The sequence below is a fragment of the Cydia fagiglandana genome, chromosome 5, assembly GCF_963556715.1.
Source record: "Cydia fagiglandana chromosome 5, ilCydFagi1.1, whole genome shotgun sequence".
NCBI lineage: Eukaryota > Metazoa > Arthropoda > Insecta > Lepidoptera > Tortricidae > Cydia > Cydia fagiglandana.
The window spans coordinates 11600819-11607239 of record NC_085936.1 but is presented as its reverse complement, the minus strand read 5'-3'; positions in this window follow the sequence as shown (position 1 = coordinate 11607239).

The following is a 6421-nucleotide window of genomic DNA, read 5'->3' as shown; positions in this document are numbered from 1 at the left end:
ATATGTAGATGGGAAAAAATTGTGTACCTATATAGCGCCCCCGAGGCCAAGTTTGTGTACATGTGGTGTGGTGAATTTTGATATGAAATTAGTAGGTATCAATATTTTAGGACTTTATACGCCCCCGTGAAAACGTCAACAACGGTCAATGCCTTATTAAGTCATCCAGCGGGCCAGCATATAATACATTTTTCATCAGATGCTCATAAAAATACGACTGCTGTGGCGACGAAAATACAATAGAGTGCTATCTGAGGCATAAGTATCAATATGGAAGTTTATTATACAGTTAAATATCCACACACGTTATTACGAATGTTATCCAATAGCACGTAGGCGTACAAGATCAGTAGTTCTGCGAAAGTTGTTCCTGTACCTACAGGGCACATATTTTAACATAATTTCTTACTCATCTGACACCGGTAAGCGATACCGAGTTACATATTCACCACTAAGGAGATAATAACTTTGGAACTAAGTTATTATGATACTGATGTAAAATAATAGACACTATAAGTAGTACCTACCTAGTGGGTTGTTATCGTCAAAAGTAACAACGGTGGCAGTGTAGGTGTAAGTACCTAGTATCGGTATAGCCTTTTCTTGGCAAAGTATCATAAGATACATAATTTTACACCCTCTTTTGTGTTTTTTTTCTAAGCGCATTTTTTTGCTCTATCATGCACAATCGAGGCTTCACGATTTTTTAATTAGTCAAGAAAAGGGATAAAGTTCGAAAGTTAATAGGTACTTAAGTAATACTTAGTTCTAATTCTATATTCTAGGTATCTAATTCTACTTTTTGAAAACCCTTTTTCTTACGCGAAAGTGGCATATATAAATAGTGTTTTGTAGTTCGAGCCATTGAAAAGAAATTTAGTGGTTGGAAGAAAATTTATAATTAAATTAATACGATAAAAAGCTGGATACGCCGTGAAATATACCATTCTTTTCATACATAAGCCATAGACATCAATGACCACGAAGCGAAGGGAATTGCCCTGCCATTAACGCCCGCCCACCAGAAGCCCGCCGGCCGCGAGCCCAACCGCGAGAGCTCGTGCCTAAACCTGACTCCTAAGGGAACCACAAAGCCGCAGATAGACCACCATCACCTCAAAACCATGATGGCCTTTACAAATTTGAGAAGAAGAAGATAGCCACCATTTGGCTATTAACAGACCCGCCTGTCGTTATAGCCCGCGATAGATACCTAATACCGCCACATAGGGCCCATTCCCAAAATGGCCACCTCACGTCCCCAGAAAGAGGGAGTGCGAGATGACAGAACAGCAATATCCACAGAGGTACCTACTAGTTCAACTCAGCTGCCTCCTGATTCCTGATTGTTTGAAAGTGTAGATCAGATAGTAGTGTAGGTATGTAAGTACACTATGGTGCTGCCTTGTTGATGTTTAGAACGTGTTACTATAGCAAATTTCGCAAAGCAGACAGTAACAAGGCATTTCAAACATATTTCACTCACTTACACCGTTACTGTTACACCATAAAAGGTTGTCGTTAAGTCGAACTCAATTGTCTTGATATATTCGTCAGTCGCGAGAGTGATTCGCGTCGCACTTTCAGATTACGGCTCGACGATAGCGTCGCATCGATCGCGCATGCGCCTCGTATACATGTCGTTAAAAGCTCTAATGAGTTTCTGTTTTCACTGTGGAAGTGTCCGGGTGTCACGCTCCGAGCCGACAAGCTCCGCTGGTGTCCGACTAATATTGATCGGACAGGGTAGTCAGTTTCTCCGTCGCCCGCGCATTGCCGGACATACGATCCGCAGATACTGTCTAACACGTGATACTGATACGAATGTCCACGAGTTACGAGAAAGTTTGCAACAAGTGTCTCAAGGTCGTGTCCGGAGAAATTTCACGTCATAATCGGTAACTGTCGCGATGATATCACCGAGCGATACAGATTCGGCGGAGCGTGAACAATCGTAATGATGTTTAGCTACCGATAACAATAGAACAAGTTCAAGAGCGCGTCGATAAATAAATTTTGCGCGACGGACAGTTAGAAACGAATGGCCGCTGTAAGTAATTGGTAAGGAGTTGCGTAATAAATGTTATGGTCCCTTGTTCCGCGGCCGTATTAAATCGGTTACAGGTGTATAGGCCGATGTGGAGATATAGGTGATAAATCGGGAGGCTCTAGACGCGGCCGGCGGGGCTGCGCTGGCGCCGGCGCCGCACTCGCGGGCGCTGCACGTGCGGAATGAGAGGATGCGATGGCTATCGACTCGCTATCTTGCATCACAGTGCATCCATGACGCTATAAGCATGCGCTATGTTTATCAGTCGCTTCAAAACGCATAAATTTCTCAATAACATCTATTTCCATGAGCGCATGGACTTTGAATGCGTTTGAGTGCAGAATATATCTTACGCAGATAGTTTATTACGCTGTTGTCAGACGTGGAAACCTACCTTTGTCTATATTAATATGAAATTATTCTTATTCTTAAATATGTTCCGGTCTTCATCAAGTTTCCAATTATTTTAGAACAAGTTAAATGTGTGACCAGCCAATTTCAACAATCATCGTACCTAGTTATGACCTCGCTGCATTTCATGCATTTTTCATTATGAAAGAGCTTAGGCAATAAAAGGCTCTTAGCTTTTACGACTTCAAATAGTAAGAAAGTGATTAAATCTTTATTTATAGCTTTGACACTTAATTCAATCAAAAAGGTCAAGTGCGCTCTAATCGATGTCACGACATACCACGTCAATTATAGAATTTAATAATTCATTGATGACCGAGAAGGTGAAAGCTAGACGTAATCAGGAATTCGCGAATTGATGATATGATTGTGCCAACACGATGTACTGCCCCGGGCGATACTATCCCCATTCTTATTGTTCTCTCACTTAGCATATTTATTAACTTTTTGTAGCAAAATAATCAAGACATACGTGCATTAGGTTTATTTGCAGATGTTTATCGAACAAAGGATGTGAAAGAAACGAATTTTATTGTTGTAAAGGAGCACATATAACTAACTCAATATCAGATATCAAAATATAAATAATAATTTCATGATTACAATGACGACGACTTTTATTATCGCCAATGATCTAATCAAGCAAACGTCATATTTAATTTCCAATTGAAACGCTTTTACTTACTTTTACCTCTGAGAAGGAAGTTTTAATGTATTGGTTTCCGTTTTATAATAGGCAAATGTCTGTTTTTTCGAGTTCTAATTTGAGGTCTACTTGCTACTTCCTGAACAAGTTATTGAAAATAACATTAGCTACCGTTATAAACTCGTTGTTTTTATGAATGTTACAGAATGAGAAGTAAGATAGGAGAAGAAGTCCTGGGCGCGTAGCCAACATGCCCATCGTTATCGCTCCGTAGCTTAGCGTAGTCATCTCTCTCTAACATTTTTCCCCACTAGTGCGACAGTGACAGTTGCTTTTTGCTCGCTATACGGAGAGTTTACGATTGCGCGTTGGCTACGCATCCTGAAAAGCTACAAATATCTGTCTAATAAGAAAAAGCTCTCCTTACAAGTTGACCTTAAAATTTTGTATTAATTAAGTAAGTACCATGTATTTGAATTTCTATCTCACATAATTATACACCCATACACAACATCGTTGGAAAGGGGAAAGGAAACTGTAATACAACAACACTTAAACCTTAAGGTGATCCAAACGCGAATGATAAAATCATAGTCGGTGATTGCAAGGTCGGTGACCTGGCGAAGTTTTTGCAATAAAAGCAACTTTCATCTGAAACACGTCAAAAATGTATTGAAAGTGAACTTGGTAATGAAATGGATGAAAGGGGCGGATGGTATCGCAGTCACGATGCATCCAGCGACAGCAGTATGACATGTAGATTGTGGAATACGCCGCCGTGCAAGCGACGTCGATGCAACCGACGATACTAGGCCGGATGGCAAAATTACGCAACTCGTGAATTGTAGAAAATATGTGTAAGAATTATGAATACCAGTATTCACAAATTAAAAATCATCAAGGACTTTAAGATATGTATGTATGTATTTACCAATGATCACTGATCATGAAGAGATGAGATGTTATAAAAACCAAAATTTGCTCTTAGATTCTCATAAGTAATGGTACCTACCTACATACTTAAGTATGTATTTTATTGTTGAACTTAAAACACATATGTCGGGTACTTACTGTGGTTTTCTTGACTCGTACATACATATTATCTAGTTACCTACTACTCGTACCTTCAAGAAACTGAAAGTTAAGAATGACTCACGTTAGAACGCCCCGGGTCCGGGCCGAGGCATCCGACACATCGTGTCCTATAGTCTAGTTCCCGGGCCGTTCTAGTCATTCGTTCTTAACCAACCATAAAGAAGAAAAATATCTAAATTTATGTATTTACATACTAGAAGTAAACAAACAATTTGTAAATTTTCGGGGACCAATAACATTTATTGGTTAACCGACCAATTACAAAACCGACAATATTTGGTCATGTAATATTTTCATCTATCCTCAACTGGTTTAAGGAGCCATTTGAGGGTAGATTTTGTTTCATCATCATCATCTCAGCCATAAGACGTCCACTGCTGAACATAGGCCTCCCCCTTGGACCTCCATTCGTACCGGTAGGAAGCGACCCGCATCTAGCGTCTTCCGGCGACCTTAACAAGGTCGTCTGTGGGTGGACATCCTACGCTGCGCTTAGATTTTATTTAAATACCTAAAGATACAGAGTATAGTAAGTATTGAATGTAAAATTATTCAATGTTAGTATTCTCACAACAGTTTAAATTCGATTAGGTATTGAGTGTTTTATTACTTGTAAAGTACATAAGGGTCATCCAATTAAAAGGGGGCAATAGTCCCATAAATCAATTGCTATAATTTACTTCCTTATGCGCTCAAATAACTTTAGCTTTTATGTAAGTGCGAATCATCTCATTAAATCAGTATATCATGTAGACCTGTCTTGTAAGCAATAAATTATTTATAGCTTCTCGGTTTACGATGAGTGACGGATGTGAACAAATTTGAGATTGATGGGCGGTTTTTTCGCTACCTACTCTTTCATTAGCACTAAATATGTAATAGCATAAAATATACGGCATTTATCACGTGACCAGGGATGTTGCGGATGCTGATTTCATTACATCCGCGTATGCGGTTGCAGATGACGATGCGAATATTAGACGTCTGATATTATCTTACAGGCACTCATAGTAGTCACGAAAAATACACGTCCCACAATGACAAGATATTTTGTATTCTAGACACACATCCTATATGTGTGTACCAAAGATAATTAAATAGCAATTAAATAGTGTAATTTCTAAAAAACACAATTCTTTACTTACTATACTATGCAGCTGTCTACTGACAGTATCTACACTTTCATCTCTCAACTCAGATTAAACGATTATTAGTTTCTTCTAATTGCTCGTGTTTGTCTCGATCGAATCGGTCATTGAGATCCACGCATGAGTGAGTCTAACCCACAGACAAAACATCCTCCAGACTGAGCATAGTCGCGCTACCCCCTCTGCCACGCATACGGTAATTTTACTCCATGTTCGAGTCGAAAGTGTCTTTGTGTGACGTCCGTGTCTTTGAACGGATCAATCACGGCACGGGACTTCGCTCACCTTGTCCCGCGCCCCCCCGCATTTTTGGCATCATCGGTTGCATGAAATAATTGCTCTAAGTCTAAACTCGGTCTAGACTAGAGGATTCCTAGTCTATGGTCTAACCAAAACCTGATTGTGATGTACGTCTATCATTGGGCATGATAAAATATGTAAGTACGTATGTGACAATCAAAGGCGTTTGCCGACAGTTGCATCATTTCAATTGACGAAAAATCTTAGAGCATTTTGTAACTGGAGACGCCTTGCCTGTCATTTTCTGTAGGTACTAAACAGTCTGCTAATATTTGCGGGGGAAGGGCACGACAAATCTATGGCTATTTGTACGTAACGTACAAATATCCATGTCAGATAAACGTCAGTTCATACAAAAGCTTGCACAATTGTGCAAGGTTTTCGGCAGAGGGGTAAGCCGTCAAATACTTATGCGAAAAGTTCATGAAATAGTGGCGATGACCATTAAATTTGCGATGTATAGAGCTGTCAAACAACAATGTGCTAATACGGTCCTATGACCGTACCGGTCCGGTTAGTGTTATGGTCTTAGGTATTAGTAAAGCTGAAATGAATTAGTAGAATTAGAGCTTTAATCCAGATATATATTACAAGAATTACAACCAGCTATCAGTTGATGTAACAACCCAACGCATGTAACCGATCCGATTCCACCGGACTAGGTTACTAGCCCTCTATTCTCGCCCCAATCACAGCCTCCACTCACACAGATCAGTTTGTTTGTGACCTGAACCATCATATAACTGCTACGGAACTTTAGGTCAAAGTTAT